The sequence below is a fragment of the Colias philodice genome, chromosome 27 (assembly GCF_061535455.1).
Source record: "Colias philodice isolate Cphi_HAF_F1 chromosome 27, ilColPhil1 Martin Lab GWU primary, whole genome shotgun sequence".
Taxonomy (NCBI): domain Eukaryota; kingdom Metazoa; phylum Arthropoda; class Insecta; order Lepidoptera; family Pieridae; genus Colias; species Colias philodice.
The window spans coordinates 405,807-429,627 of NC_143112.1; the positions used below are offsets into that span (position 1 = coordinate 405,807).

A 23,821-nucleotide genomic window follows, 5' to 3' on the forward strand; every position below is an offset into this window, starting at 1 on the left:
AGGTACACGTATAAATTAACAACAAATAATCCAGTAGTTATTGAAGCGTAAATCGTGTCAGTAAAATCTTCTTTCTTCAATTATGAAATGAATTGTTATTGATTCGTAATTTTTTATCAAAACAATTCAAGCCTACCCAAATATTTGTCTATGAAAAATCATTAATGTTCAGCATAATATTATATTTGGCAAACGCTCGAGACGAAAAAACTCTGTTAATGTCACCATAACTGTTAAAACTCATATCAGTTGAAATAAAACTCGACAAATACGCTCGCGCGACTAGTAAAAGTGCCAACGTCTGTAAATTCTAACGATAAATATAAAATACAATGACAGAATTGCTTTTCCTGCAAAAATACTGCCAGTTATAAAAATATTAAAGTACAATGTTTAGTTGGCAGAAGGAAGTCAGAACTAAAATACTAACGAATGTGAACTTTATAACGTCAGTGCCAATAAATGAATAATTATTATTTTTAAAATAAAATAACTTTTGATCCGATATTAAAGAAACAGTTATTACTTATTAACATTATCTTACGTTCCATTTGTAAGCACTTCCACTTTTACTTCATTCTTTAAAAGCACTTAACTAGTGTTCAACTGTAGCAAATTATAGACCGTGTGTAAATTATAGGTAGAGCTACTAAAATGTCTTAGTTTGTGTTTATCATCCACTAAATTCTTATTTGTGATGTTATTTATGTTGTAATAATGCTTATTATTTATTGTTCGAACATTAGTTCAAACGCACTACCAAAAGTCACGGATCGATGCATTTCCAAACGTAAAGTAATAAAAATATTGCGTAAAGCCTTTGAAAAAATAAATAGATGTTTTATAATTTCTAAACTTTATATAATTCGAAATTAAGAATTTACTTATAAGTTGTTTTATAATAGTATATTATTATCTTAACCACACACAGCCAGGCGAAGAAAATTACCCCCTATTTATGGACAAATCCGTTCTGCGTCTAATTACAAGCTAGCGTAGTCAACATTAGCGAGATCGACGATTTATCTTGCATTTAATTGCCCGCACATAACACCTCTCTGACCTATATAATAGCTTGTAAATATTAAATTGTAATTAATATATTTATATTGCGTAAACTTTCTATAACAAACAATTAAACCGTACAGCTTTATTATTGTCGTAAACATCAAAGACATCAGGAATTATTCCGCATGTCGTAATAAATGCAATAACATACTAAAATATAAATAAATCAACCACCTTGGGTGGATAATTCTGACACTGGTCAGTTCTTGATAACTATGGAAGGATGACCATATTATCTTGCCAAAATTTCCTAAAAAATGCAATACTTAAACCCGTTGTAAAATCTAATATGTATATAAAACCAGTAGGCAGAAATTTACGATTCCAATGTACATACTTACTGTCATTATATAGCGTCTACCAGACGGCCTCGAAATAAAACTAGACTACAACGACCCTGTTCCAGCTAAAAGAGATTTATTTGGTAATCCGACTGTATCTTAGACGTATACGCATGATTTTAATCAGCACCCTACAGTAGCTCCTTAGACAGAGGACTATTTTCATCAAAGGATAGTAGACATTCAAAATTACGTATCTCTAGGGCTGGACAGAACAATAATCTGAAGTCCAAAGTCCACTATACATACAAAAACACTTAACTAACAAAAATCAGACTACCTTTGGCTACTTTTGGGTAGGTAATTCCGAAGTCTACAAGAACAAGACGTCATGAATCGTAGACGTAGAAGACGTATCCAAAATTATATTATATTATATTGTTATTACTTATTGCTTGCTTATATCGACTTCATTTCAAGGTTAACATATAGATATATACTACCCATAAACTTGACCAAAAATATTGTCTCCTATATATATATAACTTATCCTTTATATTTATTGTATATCTATTTATTATTATTTATCTTATTTCATACTCCTTCCATCTTAGAGGCGCAAACTAGTCATGTGGGTATCTGGCAGAATTACCAGCGTTGTGGAGTTTGCCTCTGCAACATTATGCTGAGCCAGGGCCTTTTTGCAGCTACAATGCAAGTTTGATATAATTAATGTTAGTTATAATTCGATTGTTATCATATATTTTATTTTTGTAATTTTATGTATTTTTTGATGGTGTCTTAGAATGTATAAGCTTATCATTGTGTTGTTTGGTTGCAATAAATCTTTTTTGTATTGTATTGTATTGTATGAATCGTGACCATCTTATCTAACGCATCGAATGACCCAGTTCTGCCATTACCAAATACGTCGATCCGCGCCCCGATACACCAAACGTTATTTTCACAACCACACTAAATTGCATATGGCCTACTATTTTGTGTAACGCTTTGATTGAAGTTGCTGAGGTCGAAGATGTCGGCGTATTGGAGGTCAAAGAGCGAGATGGGGAAAAGTTTCCACTATCTGAAGTGTGTGATCGGATTTTCTTACATTATGAATCTGCTTTGAAACATACATTGAGCAAAAGCGGTGGGGACCTTATGATGATATAATCTTAGATGAGGATCTATGATGAATTTAGATAGTGTTAGTAATTTAGTTGTTGAAAATAATAATTTCAATGCTTATATCGTTGATTATCACATGCAAATGAATCAATACTTCTTTGTGGCCGGATTTCTTGAATACAATAAATAATTAGCAACTGTATACCGCATTGCAAATGCAAAAATTACGCCAGCGGTTACTGCCTAAATAATTATCTTACACAATAGCATCAAATATCCACTGATAAATAAAACATTTATGTAAAAACACTTCCCTTCCAAGTTCCAGCAGGTGCTTGTACTATAAGGATTCTTTGGCCATTCCAAAAAAAAAGGTCTGCCGGTCCGGTTTTTAGAACAATTAACGGCTGTCCCTTTCTAACATGGCAAATTAATGTGAAATAGAGTGGGACGGTTAGCCGTGCTCTGTCAATTGAAGTGACCTTAGCTGGAGCGGGGTAAGGATATGCATCGTGTGTTATAATTTTTCGCTAAGCGTTCTAATTAGGAAGCCTGTTAACGCGCATCGAGGTTATAATATAACGTACCTGTCTGTGTTTTACGTACACATTTTAATATCTTAATTTCCCTGTTACTATAGGGAAGCTTAAACACATAACTTATTTTCTTTTCAACTTCGTAGTTTTAAACACATGCAGAATTCAATTCAATTCATGCATGCAGAAGAATGCCAATGTATTCCTTCTTCCTCACATTCCCTTAAGAGTGCAAAACTCCTGTTAAAATATTTCTAATTAATTCTTCGCATATGAAGTACTCTCCAATTCAATAAGCTTCACATTTGACAAATTCACAAAAATATCACCCATTAAAATGCCACTTTCAGGCACTGAAAGCTTCCGCGTTCGAAACCGCGCTTGACCGTGATCTTTGGGGTGAAACTATTTCAAGTCTGTTTATTATTAACAGCATATAAGTATGCGGCTCTTACGACACACCGGGGAAACGTTGAAACGTTGAATAATACGGTGGAACGCGATCGTTGGTGTTGCGAAGATGCCGCGACAGTTTGGAGCGAATTTATGGATTTTCCAAGAACCGTATTATCATCAAAACTCATAAGTAATGTATTACATATTTTATGGGTCAACTTTTCTTTGAAGTGTTAGAATCCACACAGGTTCTTTTATTTTTTTTCCAATTCAGAATATTATTCATACATGGAAACTTACGTACCTAATCTACTATAGTACGCTTCAATAAAATAAAATGTGTGCGTGTACTAGTGTACACACGTAAGAAGTGAAACTTCTTTATGACCTTATTTTTCAAAAAATAATTTACTATGTGCAACTTTACAGAAATACGTCAATCACGCGTGGTAGGGATAAAAACAAGATGGCGCGTAACGAAAAAATGTTACACTAAATTTTTTTCCAACCCCGATAAAGAAGTTTCACTTCAATAAAATGAACTAGTTACCTACATCTTTTTATTTTATTAAATCTTGTGAAGTTAACAGTCGATTTCTATAGCCCAACTACACTTAGCACCTGTAGGCTGTAACACATTACACAGCCAGGAATCAAATCGAGGACCTCCGACACCCAAGATAACCGCTATACACATACCTACTAGACTTTGCTAACAGTTGCTGCTAATTTAAAAAAAAAAACCAGTCATATCACGACTCACGAGCGAGCTACACAAAAAATCAAGCATTGACAACCGTTACAATTTACTAGCGAAAATGATAAGAGTATACCAGAGTGCGACAAAAACTGCTAGTATCCACTATCCTACATAACTGTATATTTGCACTAAGTTGTAACCCGACAGACCGGTTTTGTGACGTAACACATACCTGCGTTTGATCGATATTACTCGAGCCGCTTCAAGTATATTTTTAAGACGATATTGATATATTAAATATTAAATACGAATGGGGTTGAGGATGAGTTTATTTGTTTATTGATCGCGATAAATCTTTTAATCTGTATTAGACTAGATAACTTTACAATGAAACTACAATCAACAAAAATCTCAATCGATTTCACAGAAAAAAGTATGTTGATTGATCGATACAATTGTTATAATTGGCTTATCTAGTCTCTTTATTAATTATATAGATTCCTGCAATCGATAAATATCACACAGTTTATTGTTTTATTTTTATTTTTTACATTCTAGAGATTCTAAGAAAAATTTAAACACTAAAAGTGGACTCTAAGACCATTTTTACCATAAATTAGCCTAGCCTTCGACACATGACCCGCCACCGGAAGCTGTTATAAAAATGAATAATTAAAATTTACGAAAGCGACTACATTTCATAACACTCAAGTGATTACGAATTACTGTAATTTATCTACATTTAAGGATTACACGTCAGGTGAGGTATTCCAACGCACGTGCACTTAATACTGATAACCATTAATTAAATTGGCAAATAGGTACACTGATGATCTAAACATGATAATTAGCTATTTGTCGTTTCAAAATTTAATGAATTTGCATATTTTCATGCCTACATGTATATATATTTAATTATTTATTTTATTGCAGTTAGACGCTTCATATGGACCAATGAAAAGATATTACTTATTATTTTATAATTTAAGATATTTTTTATTATAAAGTAGCTTCAATAGCTTGTATATTTTTATAATTTCTCTGCTTATTTATTTATTTATTTATTTGGGTACATCGACAGATCGCGCATACATCATTCCTTAAAAATAAATACAAAGTAAGAATATTCTAATGCTTGACCCTATTATAGATGTACACATCATTATAAGAAAAACTAAAGATACCTAACTGTAGTTAATGAGGATGTTTTATACAACTAAAGTAAGTAAATTAATTCAATATTGCTTAATTCTAAAACGTGATGTGATATGATCTGTGCACTTTTCGTTTAAACATTGGCAAACTATCGTGAAAAATATCAAGGTTCGGAACTTTAGTGAGGTATTCATTGTAGGTTCTCAATAAGCGAAAAACTGGTGAGTTTGAACCGAGAGTTGTTCTACAAGGTGGAACGCTGAAGGTTCGGATAGGTTTTCTGGGAATCGAACGGGGAGCATTAAACATTATACTAGTTATTGAGCAAATCTGGGCTATCGATTGTTCCGTTTAACAACTTAAACAAAAATGTTAAGTCTAGGGTGACTCTTCTGTCATGAAGTTTATCCATTTTGAAAAAGGCTAATCTATCATAGTAGGCGCGTCTATGAGAAATGCCAGGTGAAATAAAGGCAAGATACCGAGTGAACCTTCGCTGTACAGCTTCCAGTCGTTGAGAGTGAACGGTGAAGTAGGGGTTCCAAGCGACACTCGCGTATTCAAGAACACTGCGAGCCATACTATTATACAGAATAATCCTGGTACTATTAAAACGGAATCCTTTTGTGTTTCTCTTCAAGAAACCAACCATCTGATTCGCCTTTTTAACAATTGTGTCAAAATGCGAATTAAACTTTAAGCTCCCATCAATCACAATACCCAAGTCCCTCATTTCTTTGACTTCTTCTATTTGAACACGATTAATATCAAAACTAGATTTAAGTACATTTTTTTTCCTAGTGCATATAAGGTGAAAACATTTTTTTGGGTTTATAATCATTTTGTTTGCTTCACACCAAGATTGGATATTATTTAGATCGCTTTGAATCAATTGTGCGTCATAAACTGAATCGACGACTTTATAAAGTTTAAGATCGTCAGCAAATAATGAAACTTGTGAGTTTTTAATAGCAACAGTTATGTCGTTGATAAAAATGACGAAGAGAATAGGGCCTAAATGTGGTCCTTGAGGCACGCCTGAAGTTGCCTGGTATGATTTAGATGTATAGCCGTTAACTGATACTACCAGAGGTCTCTCTCTGAGGTACGATTGAAACCAATTAAGCAGGGGGCCCGATATTCCGTAGGATGATATCTTTTGTATCAAAACTGAGTGGTCGACTTTGTCAAAGGCGCTTGCAAAATCTGTATATATAACATCTACTTGCTTCCCTCTGTCAACATCATAAGAAAGGTTTGAAATAAATGTTACCATGTTAGTGTGTATGGAGCGTCCTTTAACAAAGCCATGCTGGTGGGGTGATATTGAGTGATGAATATGTCTAGAAATGAGCGGGGTTAGCAAAGACTCGAGAATTTTTGGGAAGCAGCTTAAAATTGCGATTGGTCGATAATTACAAACATTGCTACGATCGCCTTTTTTGAAGAGTGGGATTATCCTAGTTTCTTTCCACGATGATGGAAAAATACCAAATCTTAATGAATTATTAAATATCAATGATAAAGGAAGGGCGAGAACTTTGGCACACCGTTTAACAAAGAGTGAAGGTATTTGGTCTGGACCCGGACCTTTATTGTAGTCAAGTTTTTGAATGCATTTAAGTATTTCTGTCTCAGAAAAGGAAACATTTGAAATATTATAGTGGTTTAATGAGGAATAATTTATATGATTTGTCGGACCGGATACGGGTGTATACACTGACTGAAAGTGCTCAGCAAATAAATTCGCTATTCCTGGACCAGTAGAGGTTGTAGAATCGCTTAGATGCATTTCAGAAGGTATAGAAGAATTAGTTTTAGCTTTATCCTTAAAATAGCGCCAAAATTTTTTAGGATCTTTTGCTATATTAGACTCTATAGCATGTTTATAATCACTTATACATTTGTTGGTTAACTTTTGACATTGCTCACGAAGTATTTTATATTCTATGCTATCACGTGGATTATTATACTTATGAAACCTCCTTCTAACCTTGTCTTTTTCCTTTAAGCGCTTCATTGTAAATATACCATCTTACACAAAAACCCACCTCTAATAAAATATAACCTTAAATAAAATTGGAACAGTACTTCCAGCGTCTTTATTATGCAGACAATATCAACATATTCCATCAAGACAGCACATCATACGGTATATAAATAAAACCAATGTAGACCGAGCAATTCAATGTCGTGTAACGTATGTCATAGACGGTAATATCTGCGCGGGCGCGTAAATTATCTCGACTTGGCTGTGCGCCAAGTGGTCTATTATGACGTCACTATCATTTTGTCATCTGTGGCCCGGCGTTCGCGACAAAAATTATTTTTCTAATAACGATTAATAAACTAATTTCGAACTATGTTTGATCCAATTCGGAAACAAAAAAAGAAAAAACACGTAAGTATATTTTTTATCGTTGATTCTGGATATTGACAAATCTATGCAATTAATTAATAAATTATCTATCCTTTTAAAATGGGTCAAAATCGAGACTACAGGAGTCAGTTAGACACAAAAATAAATGTGAATCTAATACCTAAAAGTGAGGTAAAAATTTAAGTGATTCTATCAATTCTACATACCTACTAACTAGCATCCCGCCATAAATTCGATTACAGTCATCAAAAATAAAGCACACATCGAAACTTTAGGTACGTATACTATAGAATATAGATCTATAATACCAGATATACATATATCTCATACAAGGCTCATTTTAACGACTCACAAACGCAACGCACACTAGCAATGAATGGCGAGATCAATAGTTAGCACAATACTAACAAACAGACTAACGGCGACGCAAATACGATGAAAGCGGATTTGTTCAGGTCGCCGTTAATGATTACGAGTTACGAGTTACGAGTTACGACTTACGACTCAAATCGCAATGCATAAACATGGAATATTTGTTCAACGTCTCTCGTCACTCTGGTTATTTACTCCAAATTATAATAATGATTGGAATTAAATTGACGAAGCATTTACAGATTCGACAAATTGATGAAGTATACTTTACAGATATGTAGGTATTTACGTATATTAAATGGACAGGAAGACCCTCTATATTTTATTATCATGAAAATTGAAAAGTTTCAGTTGACAAATAGTATCGGCGGACCATATTGGATTATACACGATAATATGAAACTACTTCTGCAAAGATGAGAAAACTTTTTCATTGGAGTGGGTTAGTATTCCTGTTCACCCTTATTCTATTTTTTTATCATTCATGTATTCACATAGACGCTCGGTATAGTCTTTTTATAGTCATATAAGTCCTGAAATGAAATCTACCATTGACCAAAATGTACAATTGACCAATCATACTTTAGATTATGCATTAGTGCCTATTCGTCCAGAATAATTTCCAAAATGAACAGTAATTCTCAAAGCTACTCATATATGTGTAACATTATTATTAAAAATAGCAGTATTACCTAGTTTAGCTACCTATTTCACACCACATTTGCATAGAGGTCACAGGGGATCGGTTTGCAGGTCAGAAGAGGGCACAACACCTATTGTACTTACGTACGAGTGACTTCAATCAATATCGCCGCTTGTGGTTTTGCACTTATAATTTTCTATGTAAATAATCACATTGGTAGATAGAGACGTGGTTTGGAAACTAATTTATAGATGATGATGTACCTACATATTTTACTATTTAAGCAGTCTTAGTATCATAGTTCATTTAAATGAAACTGCAAGCTTTGATGTTAGATCGTTAAAAATGTTATAATAAGGTAATATAGGTTTGATCATTTGATGTCAAATTGACGAATTTTCTTCGAAAAAAGTCACGAGCGCATCAAATTGTATCTCTTCCTTCATGAAACAGTTACCATGTGAAATGAATATAACGTCAGTAACTAATTTTGGTTAAAAGGTGCTAATGAAACTTTAACCTACAAGTACTATAAACTTAATAGTTGTTATGCATACCAGAAAGGTCTTTATTATTATTGCATAGGCCTGGAATGCGCTGCCAATTATAGTTTTAACATTAACAATTACAGTTTGCAAATATACGTCAGAATAACTAAACTGATATGTACATACTTTTCAATTGACAATTATTTTTATGAAATATGATGCATGGTCAGTATCAGACATGGTATGTTGTACATATTTTATGCTTCAATACATTCATGTTAAAAACAAACTAACTATATGATACATGATTGTGCATTTTTTTCCAATAACAATTTCCTGATACATAATTTCTCTCACAATCAGTATGACTAACCGTTTTAGTTTATTGTTATGGACTATGTTATATTGAGTCTACATTTCATGTCTATGTTCATTACTTCTAAGTTATAGTCTTTAATAAAAAATATACCTGCCAGACAAGACAATTTTATATTTCTTTATAAAAACATCAATAAAAAACACTCAATTATTCAAACACTGTCTAAGATAACAGCCAGTTAGATATAATCATCAAATTAATCTCATCTCATTAGTTCACTACGCTTCACGCACACATGGTCACACGGTGCGCGCGTGTGTGTGTGTGCAGGGCGCTGGGCGACGCTATGGCGGTTTCTGTTCCAATGATTATCTGGGGCTTTGGATGGATATTTTCTCTTGTGTTATTAATTAAATCATCTAAATGTCCATCGCCATATAAGTACATAATATGTTATATTATGAATATGAAATTAAATCTCTTCTCTATTTTACTCCACTGCACAAAGTATAATTTATTTAGTGTTTAAGTAATGAGAGTTTCTTTATTTTATCGCATCTTAAATTCTAGTAAATTTTGGATAAATATTGTCTATTGAGCTATCTATAAATAACGCTACTCTTATTTTATCTAATTTAATTCTTTAATGTACTACCATTCATTAAAACCTTTAAAATCATAATATAACCCAGACCCCAGTAAGTAATGTATGTGCAAAACTTTTACTTTTCATCTATCTTCAATCTAAATGGCTCTTAATATAGTCTCATTTTAATATTATACATTTATACTGATTAAATGTTTGAAATTTCTTAGTTAAATTATTTTTTTAGCAGTCAGTCAGTCTCTGTGTGATGAAATAATAATACTGATGACAAGATTGGCACTGTATTATCTTATCACTAAATTGACAACAACAGATACTATTTTATAAAAAGTGCATGCACAATGTTTTCTTTCTCACAATAAACAGATGATATATTGCAGCTTGCTTTCTTTAAAAAGAGAAACATTTAACAAGTTGGCTTTTTCTTTTGAAGATCTTTTATTTAACTTGCAATGTAAGTATGTTCGGCTGAATCCTTGTAACTCAATTTTGAACCAAATCTTAAACCTTTTGAGATGTAATTTTTTTGGATCTAGGTTCAAAATATTGATTTCTATTTTATAATACTCATATCATACTTAATATGATCAAGCCAAGCAGTTTTATCGAAAAACAAAAGTAGTACATGTCAAGATTATGTGAACAGAAATGGAATATAGATCAAATCATTATGAGGCAAGTTATATTTTCAAACACCCTTGTCCGCTCACACATTATTATCTACGCCTAGGTGGATATAGACCATGAATATCATATAAAATAATGTCCAACTCTTGAAATAAACACAAGCAAGACAATATAAGTCATGCAATTGTAAATACAATACAAGGCCACCTCTCGTCACCTGTTACACAAACATACATAAACATTGCTTATGTAATAAATTGAGATATATAATATGTTTTCTATTTAGCTTTATTTTGACACTATATGAGTGGCTTATGTTTTCACTAGGCTTATTCCTTCATCTAGAATAATATGCCATTTAGAAATTACAGACTTTTTAAGGGAATTCTCCCCGTGACCACACTCACTGTAAAGTGTTCAAAACGTCAGGAAAATAATATTATGAATAAATCGCATTTAAAATCCGTTAAAAAGTCTTTAATTTCTAAATGTATAATACTCGCGTAAAATCAAACACTACAAAATACTAATATGCCTTTTTTTTTGCACCAACATTGAAACAAGAGATCAAACTGCTGCAGAATAAGCTGGGTTATATATATTTGAAGGAAAAATTATTCCTCGCTATTACAATTAATAGAGTAATTGTCCATTTTTTCCTTTGTGCTTCAGAAAATATTAAAGAATGTAAAGATACTTGGAACATACTCAGAAATTCTTTTACATACAACTTGCTTATTGATACATTGGTAATTGATCAAATAAATTCAGTGCAAATGATCTAGTATAAACCTCTTCACTAGGATGCAACATATCTAATTGAAATACATTGGTCCTTTCTTCACTTCTTTGTCAATCAAACAGCGATGACCTAATCTACTTCCAACCTTCGATAAGCGTCGTAAATTTAAATAAATTGGATGGTAAAATAGACTTTTGTCCCTCATGTCGCGCCTTTCGTCCCGTTACGTTCCTTACGTGCTAGTAAATAACAAATCGAAAAAATGATGTCAGAAACGCTGATACAAGGCGAACAACCTACGCGACTTATGTCATAGATATACTCGGGTTAGCTTATGAGCTGCATTCGACCTCCGACCTTCTTTATGAACCAAAAATTTCGTAATAGGTCATATCCAAAACAATAATAAGCGACACACTTTCTAGCTTCACTGAGGGGAGTGACACAACTCCTCGCAAGACTCGCCTCTCTCACTCGCGCTCGCGAACAAAACACCAAAATGTGAAACAACTGTCAAAACTTTTGAGTTTTGATTTATTGTTGCACGCAACAAGAAAGCAAACCTCTGCATTTAAACTTTTCAAAAGTTACAAATAAATGAAAGTAGTGTTACTAACCGTATCCAAGTAAACATAAATCCAAAAACGAAAGCAATACGATGTTCTCCGTGAAAACAAGGCACAAAACACACAAAACTTTATCTCCTTAGGGTGGTTAGCACAATGTTATCACTTCAATTCACAAAACATACACTAACAAACACACAAGGGACGATACAGCACTTGCACTAAGTTTTTTATTTACAATTATAAATGTTTTTAATACACATAATGCAAGGGACGTCTATCGCACTTCAACGAGTTTCAGCCATTTTGATTGCTGTCGTTGAAAGAAAGAGACAAATATATTAATAAATAAAGTTAAGCAACGTATACACCGTCTGAGTCTGCAAATCTAAAGCAAGGAGTACACATTTTACATGTGAAACGTAAATTTCCTAAACAATGTGGCTAAAATTTAATTAGGTATTTTTTTAACATGCAATATTCCTATTAAATAGGAATAGAAAACATATAAATTAAAATGTTTCTGTTCCAAAAATATAACGACCCACAGTCCCATGGGATTCAAAATGACGCAAAAAGTCACTTTCAATCAAAATGAAAAGTGCATCCAAAAATTTATCCAAGTTATTTTACAGTTGAAATGTGTTCAAAATACATTTATTTGATTATATTTGTTATTATAACGGTAAGTTTTTCAATCGATGGAATAATGTTATACTGTGGTTCATATTGCGAACAATATTATGATAAAATATTGTCATTTTATTTTATTTTAGATAAACAACGACACTAGCAATGGTGATTTTGTTTCACAAAACACACTATTCAATATGACTAAAGGTATTCTATAATTTATATTTATATTGCAGATAATCTATAATAAGTTACCTATATTTTCTTTACTAGGTTTTTAAACCCCGGTGATTTTCGGGATAAAATCTATCCAATGTGTTAATCCAAGTTACCCTTTATATGTGTGCCAAATTTCATGAACATCGGTCCAGCAGTTTTTGCGTGAAGTAGGCTATCTTCAAATAAACAAACACTCAAACTTTCGAATTTATTATATATTTCTTTTTTCTATATCCATTACTTATCAGTTAATTTACGCCACTTATTACGCAACAATATTAACTTCACCTCAATTAATAATAACTTAGTTAAATATATTATTTGTTCCAGAATATCCAATAGACATATTTCAAGCTGTAAATGATGCTGGACATGTTTTTAGCAACGTTATCGGAAAAATGATAGCGAATAAACGTCTAGTAGGATTAGATTTTTAAAGAAATTACTGTACATTTTAACAGTATGAATTAAAAAGTTATACGCAAATAGGTATAATTATGAATTTAATTTTGTCACATAGGTACATATTATATTGAAAAGATTAAAAAAAAAAAAAAACGTTTTCTTTAGTTTATTTTTTGATGGATCATATGGTGGGTATGGCGATTTTTTTTATATTAAGTAACAAACATAACAAACAATAAGGATATTTTCATGTGTAACATTGAATGAATTTCTGCTTCTAAAAAGGGATAATATGATAAAGGAGCATAATAGTATAAATTATTTGGACACAACGCACAGATATAAAAATATTACACAACGGTTACACCTGTGATTGGACCTGTATTAATTATATGTACTACTCTTTGGGTTGGACCACAGGTTGGACACCAATATAATATACAGAGTGTCCCAAAAAGTAGTGATATACTGAAGCTGGGAGATAGAGAACCTAGAGGGCTATCCGAATCACTCCCATGTATGTTATTCGATTTTTCGTAATTTCGGGGTTATGACGTTTTTTTTTCAATTATTCAACTATCGCCGGGTATGATGAGATTTTTATTTATGGTGACGTGAATTATTGCGCTAGATGCTTGATTATTTTTTTTGTGTGCTAAGCTGATAGATAGGCCAATTCAGGATGATAACATTAACTATCGTTAGAGCTTTGAATCTAATAAAAAAAAAGAATTAAATGCCAAGAAATATAAAATTACCCAGTATATTCACAACTTCAAGGGCCCGTAAAAAAATAAATTCACATAAAAAAATTACCGTTTGGCTTTACTTGCTCTATCTATCAGGTAGCTACCCTGAAAATTTCATTTTATTATTCATAAGGCTTCAATCGAAAAAAATTTATAATGACCCTCCTGTTGCTCAATGCAAGTGCGACATCGCCAGAAAAAGTTGTCTTTTAAATGTCTGAATGTGCTTCTATTATTTTAAATGGTTTCTTCTGGTTCTCTCAATTTCCTGGTTAATTCGTCCAAATTGTGGCATTCAGTTTATCACTACTTTTTGGGACACCCTGTTTTTGGTATTTACATAAATCTTGAATGACAAGAATTTTTATATTTTTAATCTGTCTGTGATAGAATCATGGGTAGGAAATCTGACATTTTGAAAATTTCTTGACGATTTCCTATTTTTGACATATAGGTTAAAACTTACAAATTGGAAAAAATAAATACCAGTGCAAACTTAGCACCCCATCAATGGAATTTTGGGTCGAAAATGACCTTGATCGTTAGGTCCCCGTTAGGTCCTTTAAGGTCCCACAATTTTTTCGTTAGGTCCCCTTTAGTTTTTTTTTAAATAATTTTTTAAATTTTAGGTATAAAAAAAAATGCACTTTAGCACCCCATCCATAGAATTTTGGGTCAAAAATGACCTCAATCGATAGGTCTCCGTTAGGTCCTATAAGGTCCCACAATTTTTTCGTTAGGTCCCCTTTAGTTTTTTTTTAAATAATTTTTTTTTAATTTTAGGTATAAAAAAGTTACACTTTAGCACCCCATCCATAGCAAAATTGGCAAATTTTATCAAAATCGTATTCTTTACCGTTAGGTCCGTATGGGCTCATCATTGAAATTGTTGAATTATTTATTTTATTAAAATTATAAAATAATAAAAACCTGCGCATGCGCCTTAGAGCATTAAGGCATGCGCACATCATACATAAACAGCGCGAAATTTAAAATGGTATCGTTTCATTTATTAAATAAATCTATTGTTCTGCTGTGGTTCTGAGAGTGCTTATTTATTAAAAACCTACTTTTCAACCTAGAATTAAAATAACCTGGTATTAGTGTCAATCTATGGTGTCAATATATTTTTTGTAGCGGCCACAGGGCCACACTACGGTCGAGGTATAGATTCGGAAAGAATAACATGCAACAAATCATTAATTTGATTCGGGATGACCTTCGCGTGGACACTCGAGGGGGCGGTATTCCAGTGGAACTGCAAGTGATGGCAGTTATTCGATATTGGGGCCGGCATGAGGTAGATGTGACTTGTGCTCTAGTTTTGGATATATACAATAGAAAAGCCTGTATAACGATCTATTACATTACAGATCCAAGAAGATTGTGCTGACATTCACAGAATGAGTCAACAGACACTTTCCCGTTTGTCCCGAAATGTTGCTATTGCGTTAGCTTCTAAAAGTTCGCGTTATATTAATATGCCGTCGAACTCAACCGAGGAAGCCAAAGCAATTAGGAAATTTGAGGCCATAATATGCGGGATGAAGCGTATCATTGGTGCAATAGATTGCACTCATATTAAGATACGCAAAGTGAGTGGAGAGGCTGGACAGTACTATGTTAATAGGAAGGGACATTACTCCATTAACACTCAAGTATGAACATTGTACAATAACATTTTAGTTTGATCATAGTGTATTTAAAGTAATAAATTTTCATTGTTATGTGTGCTATTATGTGTTTCTAATTTATAATAATATTGATGACAATAATTACAGGTAGTATGTGACTCTGACCTTAAAATCTGCGATATTGTGTGTCACTGGAGAGGAAGTACACATGATTCCCGCATATATAGAGAAAGCTCAATAAAGCGGAGGTTTGAGGAGAATGAATTTCATGGGAAGCTGATTGGAGATAGCGGGTATCCTTGTACTTCGCATCTTCTAACACCAATATTAAGACCAAGGACACAGGCAGAAGAAAGGTACAACCTGAGTCACATACGAACGAGGAATACTGTAGAGCGTTGCTTTGGGGTGTGGAAGCAAAGATTCCGCATACTCAACGAAACAATGCGAGGGTCTCTGCAAGTGATCAAGACCACTATTGTTGCTTGTGCAGTTTTGCACAATTTAGCAATACTCTTTAATGAGTCTATTTTAAATCAAGGTATTTGTGCAAACTAATATGTAAACAAAGTATATTTAATAATGCCAATACATAAAAAATAAGCATATTTTAATTCTTTATTTTGTATTTTTCTAGATCCTTCAGGCCTTGAAAATCAATTATTAATCGATCCAACTATCCCTGATAATATAGAAGATGAAGACGAAAATATAAACAGGGCCATTTATATTGAAACTTATTTTAATCAATAAAAACCATATTTTATTATTTTTCAAAATTTATTTTTTTTAAATATTCCTCCTCTAATGCAAGTATTTGGAGCTTCTTCTCGTGAAGCTCCCTCTCTTGTTCTATTCTTAATAGGTGAAGCTCCCTCTCTTGCTCTATTCTTAATAGATGCAACTCTTGTTGTTGCTTCATTAATTCCTCCCTGCTTTTTTTTGCAAGGAGGAATAATTGATGCTCGTAATTGGAATTTGATTTCCCACTGTAAAAATAACATAAACATTAAACATTATTTCACATAAATCACAGCTGAACAATAAGCACAGGAAATTTCATGAAATTCTATTTTCAACATTACATACTTACGTTTTTTTTGGTTTAGCTTTGAAAATATGATGTGTAGGATTTATACGTGGCAATTCAGTGGAGAAATTTGGCAATTCAGGCTAAAAATAAAAAAATAATAATTATTTTAAAATAATATAAATTTTATTTATAATACTGATATTTTTGTATAACATAACTGATAAAAATATTATACAAATTATTATATAATATGATTACCTATGCATGTGCAGTGCTTTCATCATTTTCATTCAATTTCAATGTATCATCAGCAGACTCCTTAGTAACTTCCTATAAATATATAAAATATAATTACTCAATCTCACAATAAAAAACTATATATGCATAGCGCTATTATCCCTTAATGGATATTCCAAATTAAGGAATAATAGCAGTAGAAAATGTAAAAAATATAAACCTGTTGGCCATGTGTTGCATCGCTATCGAAAGGATTGTTATCAACCACAAACTCATTAGGAAGAGCTGCTATAAGCTCTTGATCTTCAGGCGGAGGACTTGGTGGCGGAGGTCCCCCGCCTGTCATGTTTCTTGCCGTTCTAAATTTGTGTTCCGAAGCCTTAGCTTTCTTCAAATTCCTCCACTGATTTTGTATTTGGCTTAAGTCCCTGAAATGATATTATAACTGAAATATAAATACAATAATAATGTTATTACACTGTAACAATTTATTAAATACAAGAAACTGTTAGAATAAGTAAAACTAAAATAACCAAGACAAAACATCTTCCCATGCAAGTTTTTTTGCTGTATTTGTATTAGTCGACGTATCCTTATTCTCTAATATAATATGTGCTCGCTCGAGCACTAATTATTTTCGAAGCACTTTCTAAAGAGCAATATATATTTATTAATAAGCATTAAAACATGTAAGGAAATAAGTACATTCTATTAGATTTCTTGTGTACATTACGTACCTTATCCTCCTCACTCCAATTCGTCGAACGAGAACGTTTATTGATCATTGAACTCATTTTAAATTAAAACTGAATTTGAATTTATCAAAAATCTCAAATCTGTACAAATGTTTGAAATTTGAAAGTTATCAATATCCTGTCAGTTAAACGTCATACAAAATAAAGTCTACCATTCATATTTGTCAAAAAGTACATTTTTAGTCAAGTTTTACGTGAATAGCGGGTTTTATTTCGATAATGTTACTAGAAAAAAATACATATATTGACGTAACTTAGTTGAGAGACTGCTGAGATAGGTTTATACTCAGAGGAATAAACCTATAGAGTACTTGTATCGAGCGTATACAATTTACATATATTTGTTTCTCTCTATCTAAAGAAAACGTCGTATGAAAGAATGAGATAGCTATAGACTACAAGCTACGTTTCAACATAGTCATGGCACCATTTTTACTATAGGTACGTATTTAGATAGATAGAAGGTGATAGTGATGGGATGTGCTTCAATCGATAAAATCGTGAATGCATTTTGCATTTACGGTTTCGTGAAATAATAAATAATAAAAAAAAACAAAATTAATCATTAATTTCAGTTGAATACATTATTTGTTTAATCCTACGAATATAATAAATGCGAAATTATGCGAGAATGGATAACTTTCTCTTTCACTGCTGAACCGATTACAATGAAATTTTGTATATACACACATAGGATAGGTTTTATACCGTAAATCCCACGTGAACGGGAACTGTGCGGGATTTTCTTTAAAAACGCGGGCGGAAAGCTAGTATATTTTAAAATAAATTTTAAAACTTGAAATGTAACTAATTTAAAATAAAGATGGAAATGATGATAAAGTTAAAGGAGTGAGGAGAAAGGCACAGTCAGCATGAATTTTAACAAGTTCATAAAAGGACAGTCTTAAAGAAAACATTTTCCTTACATCCTACTAATAAAGCGAAAGTTTGTGAGGATGGATGTTTGTTACTCTTTCACGCGAATACTACTAAACCGATTACAATGAAATTTGGAAAAATTACTTTTGATCCCGTAAATCCCACAGGAATGGGAACTATGCGGGTTTATCTTTGAAAACGCGTGTATATTAAGTATGTATTTCAATAGTAGTTTCTCATCTATGAGAACTGTCATTTAATCAACCGTTTAATTTTCACATAGTTACACATTTAAAGCAAATGTGTAAAAAAATTTCCAAATAAAAATTCACTCACACACAAATGTATTTATTATCTAAAGGAACAAAAAAAACGTAAGCGTAAGATTGCACAATTCTTCTAGAGTCTCCATCTTGATAACACGCAGGCTCGAAATGCAGTGAACACAATCTAGCAAATTTCGACGGCGTCCAATCTACACGTCTCATGTTTTATACCCATTTTTTATTTAGCTCTGGAAATCTAAAACAAAATGAATTTATTAATAATCTAAAAGAGAAACAACAAACTAAACAGATAAGTCAAATAAAACAACCACGTGGTATTTTTTATTTTCCTGCTGTAGAAAATTTACATCTATTATTTGCAACAACAACTACATATAAATCTGATATAAGAAACAAAATAAATAAATCAACGTTAATATGAAATAGATTTTTTGTCATAAATCGATAATATACGCTAGATGTGTTACAACACTACGGTGGTAAACAAAATGCCAAACGTGATAATATTGTGACATTTTTTAAAAATTATTTAATTCTTTTGTATTCCACAACCCCATAAAGTGGGTAAATGTTACAGTTACAACATAAACTTATAAAAAAGCGCTTGATAAAACCTTCAAATAGGGTTAGAACATAAATATTTATCAATTTGCTGAAAATCACTTACCGATGGAAAGATATTTTTTCATTGTTTTCATCCAAAACTCCCATTCGACTAGTAATAGCCGGTAGCTAAATATACAATAGTCATTTTAGCACACTGACAAATAAAAAGAAACACTATACACTTTATATTTTCTAAATATTTCGTTAAAAACACTTGACGCACTGAGCCCACCAGCTGGTTGGAAAACAAACTGACTGCCGGCGCGCTACGTTTGAAGACAGTGCAGATACTCTATCGCTATCTCAATCTGACTTATGCTGTTATTGACTAAGAGTAAGTAGATTAGAAAATATGTATTTTGTTCTGTCTCAATATAAGAACTCTATAGGTTTATTCCTCTGAGGGTTTATAAGTACCTAAGATTATTTTAATCATTGTTTAAGGAGTTGAGAGTTATTTAACTGAGAGGTGTTTATGCAACAGATCAGTCAGTTTTTATAAGTAAGGCTGGTAATTTTTTACGACATCACATTAGAAACCTCAAAAATAGCAGTACTTCTCCACTATTTAATGGATGTTATTATACATATAAACCTTCCTCTTGAATCACTCTATCTATTAAAAGAAACTGCATCAAAATCCGTTGCGTAGTTTCAAAGATTTAAGCGTACAAAGGGACATAGGGACAGAGAAAGCGACTTTGTTTTATACTATGTATAATATAATAATGATAGTGATAGCACAGTATTACAATATTATTTCCTACAGTAAGGAAACGCCTTTGATGTCGCGCGATGCCGCCGCCAGCGTAGGTACTTACGCTGCCACACGAAAATACGCTAGGGTTGCAACAAATGGGAAATAAAACAATTGTGATTATTAATATTATGATGAAATCATTTATTCATATGTACATTCAAAATAATTGCGATTATTAAATCTGATGTAATCATTTGTTCATAAATATATAATTACAGATATTGCACTGCTAAATATTATTTACGTGGACACTTTATTTTTGGATGTTCTTAATTGTATATTATACCATTTAAGAAGTAATGCATTCGCATTGGGATGTACAATCTGATTAGAAAATAATGAGGACAACATATACATAGCTTTGATTTTAATTCAACAGATACAATTATTAATACAATCTTTCTGAAATATTGTTTCCTTCTGGGATTTCAATGTAGATTTACATCCGTAAACGGAACAGTTTTTGCGCGCCATAATAGAATATGTAAGTACCTATGTATAATAAAATTATTACACAAAAAATACGACTGCGTCGTCCTTTCGCGATAGTTAATGCAAACTCAGCGTGATTGCATTAAGCGGCCCGCGTCGCCCGACCCCCCGCCAGTTCCCCTCCGTTTCTCTGCACAAGTACATTCGTCGCCATACTGTAGGAAATATGGTGATACTGTGGTGATAGTCCGGCTAACGAAAGATAAGACTGGAAAAGGCGGCAAATTCAAAAAATCATCATATTAAGGTAACCTAATGGTAACTTAGGTTATAGTTGGAAATAAAGTTTTGATACTTTAATTTATTATTACGAGCTTTGTTTTTTTGAGAGATTAACAACCTCTACAAACTCTTCATCTATATAATATTATATATATGTAATCTGGTACAGTTATCTGATACAGATAAAAAAAAGAACAGCTAGTGAAAGTAATAAAAAACATAATAAAATACAATTAAATTTTGTTTAATCAATATAATCATATTAAATCTAAAAGCCGCGTTCAGCCGCGAATAAAGAATAAGAATCACTATCATTATCTCTGACATCATTAACTCTTCCATTTCTGCAGTTATTCCATCTTGTTTTTTTTGTACTGCTCTTCAACATGAATAACATGGTTCGGTCATAGAAGAAATCTCGTTGAGATACTGATTTTGTGTCTTTAAACATTTTGAACGGACAGATCGTTCAATTTTATATTGTTGCTTTAATAGTTTATAACTGGATTACTGGTATCATCCATGCAAAATAATAATAATAATATTAAACAAATCATATAATGTGCAATGCAATCAAGATGAAAAGTATCAAAATATCAAGTCACACTGTGTGTTTTTCCTTGAAAACTACATCTCTTTCAAATTGTTTCTTTTTAAATTTATTAATCATAGTTTAAAGTTTTCGTCATGTTTTCAACTCAGTTTTCAATTATTAGAAATCACTAAAATCCTAAGCTAAAATCGCAGAAAATAAAATCACTTTGACAAGCTTTGACACATCAACAACTCAGGTTTTAATGACAGTTAACTGTTAAGTGTTGCCAAATAAATTTTCGAAATAAAAAGCCAGTCTCATCTTTCGAACCAGACGTGACTAGTATAGATTTATTTATTGATTTAATAAATGAAACGATACCAATTTAAATTTCGCGCTGTTTATGTATGATGTGCGCATGTCTTAATGCTCTAAGGCGCATGCGCAGGTTTCAATTATTTTATAACTAGTGCCCCGGCTTCGCCCGTGGTACATATTTAGTATCCTATATCCTTCTCCTGGCTCTAAACTACCTCCCTGCCAATTTTCAGCTAAATCGGTTCAGCCGTTCTTGAGTTATAAGTGGAGTAACTAACACGACTTTCTTATAAATATATAGATTTTAATAAAATAAATAATTTAACAATTTCAATGATGGACCTATACGGACCTAACGGTAAAGAATACGATTTTGATAAAATTCGCCAATTTTGATATGGATGAGGTGCTAAAGTGTAATTTTTTTATACCCAAAATTAAAAAAAAAATATTTAAAAAAAAACTAAAGGGGACCTAACGAAAAAATTGTGGGACCTTATAGGACCTAACGAAGACCTATAGATTAAGGTCATTTTTGACCCAAAATTCTATGGATGGGGTGCTAAAGTGTAATTTTTTTATACCTAAAATTTAAAAAATTATTTAAAAAAAAACTAAAGGGGACCTAACGAAAAAATTGGTGGACCTTAAAGGACCTAACGGGGACCTAACGATCAAGGTCATTTTCGACCCAAAATTCCATAGATGGGGTGCTAAGTTTGCACTGGTAAAATAAATTAATTGCTTAATAATAAATTTTATTCATCAAATTAAAATATTTTAATTATTAAGTTAAGACATAACATCTTGATCTTTATTCATATACTATTGTTTTGATATGTTAATACCAGATGCCGCCAATTCTTAATGGCGCTACCAGTGCAAACTTAGCACCCCATCAATGGAATTTTGGGTCGAAAATGACCTTGATCGTTAGGTCCCCGTTAGGTCCTTTAAGGTCCCACAATTTTTTCGTTAGGTCCCCTTTAGTTTTTTTTTAAATAATTTTTTAAATTTTAGGTATAAAAAAAAATGCACTTTAGCACCCCATCCATAGAATTTTGGGTCAAAAATGACCTCAATCGATAGGTCTCCGTTAGGTCCTATAAGGTCCCACAATTTTTTCGTTAGGTCCCCTTTAGTTTTTTTTTAAATAATTTTTTTTTAATTTTAGGTATAAAAAAGTTACACTTTAGCACCCCATCCATAGCAAAATTGGCAAATTTTATCAAAATCGTATTCTTTACCGTTAGGTCCGTATGGGCTCATCATTGAAATTGTTGAATTATTTATTTTATTAAAATTATAAAATAATAAAAACCTGCGCATGCGCCTTAGAGCATTAAGGCATGCGCACATCATACATAAACAGCGCGAAATTTAAAATGGTATCGTTTCATTTATTAAATAAATCTATTGTTCTGCTGTGGTTCTGAGAGTGCTTATTTATTAAAAACCTACTTTTCAACCTAGAATTAAAATAACCTGGTATTAGTGTCAATCTATGGTGTCAATATATTTTTTGTAGCGGCCACAGGGCCACACTACGGTCGAGGTATAGATTCGGAAAGAATAACATGCAACAAATCATTAATTTGATTCGGGATGACCTTCGCGTGGACACTCGAGGGGGCGGTATTCCAGTGGAACTGCAAGTGATGGCAGTTATTCGATATTGGGGCCGGCATGAGGTAGATGTGACTTGTGCTCTAGTTTTGGATATATACAATAGAAAAGCCTGTATAACGATCTATTACATTACAGATCCAAGAAGATTGTGCTGACATTCACAGAATGAGTCAACAGACACTTTCCCGTTTGTCCCGAAATGTTGCTATTGCGTTAGCTTCTAAAAGTTCGCGTTATATTAATATGCCGTCGAACTCAACCGAGGAAGCCAAAGCAATTAGGAAATTTGAGGCCATAATATGCGGGATGAAGCGTATCATTGGTGCAATAGATTGCACTCATATTAAGATACGCAAAGTGAGTGGAGAGGCTGGACAGTACTATGTTAATAGGAAGGGACATTACTCCATTAACACT

At 32.4% G+C, this 23,821-nt stretch overlaps 1 protein-coding gene and 3 long non-coding RNA genes across 4 annotated transcripts in view; 1 reads left to right on the plus strand and 3 right to left on the minus strand.

The window, feature by feature from the left end:
- RhoGEF2 (Rho guanine nucleotide exchange factor 2) overlaps positions 1 to 12,329 on the minus strand; it is a 191,327-nt gene extending 178,998 nt beyond the window's left edge. The window contains exon 1 of the mRNA XM_089711831.1: positions 12,063 to 12,329. The gene's annotated coding sequence lies outside the window, so the exon portion shown is untranslated. The remainder of the gene's footprint in view (positions 1 to 12,062) is intronic.
- A 189-nt stretch (positions 12,330 to 12,518) lies between these two features.
- On the plus strand, positions 12,519 to 13,397 carry LOC149476429 (uncharacterized). The gene is made up of 3 exons (XR_016317844.1): positions 12,519 to 12,696; positions 12,788 to 12,851; positions 13,194 to 13,397. It is a non-coding gene; the product is annotated as an uncharacterized LOC149476429 (long non-coding RNA).
- Positions 13,398 to 16,412: 3,015 nt separating this feature from the next.
- On the minus strand, positions 16,413 to 17,366 carry LOC149476430 (uncharacterized). The gene is made up of 4 exons (XR_016317810.1): positions 17,142 to 17,366; positions 16,943 to 17,014; positions 16,745 to 16,824; positions 16,413 to 16,640 (listed from the first exon to the last, which is right to left on the minus strand). It is a non-coding gene; the product is annotated as an uncharacterized LOC149476430 (long non-coding RNA).
- Positions 17,367 to 21,150: 3,784 nt separating this feature from the next.
- On the minus strand, positions 21,151 to 22,494 carry LOC149476431 (uncharacterized). The gene is made up of 2 exons (XR_016317819.1): positions 21,683 to 22,494; positions 21,151 to 21,432 (listed from the first exon to the last, which is right to left on the minus strand). It is a non-coding gene; the product is annotated as an uncharacterized LOC149476431 (long non-coding RNA).
- Between the last annotated feature and the right edge of the window lie 1,327 nt (positions 22,495 to 23,821).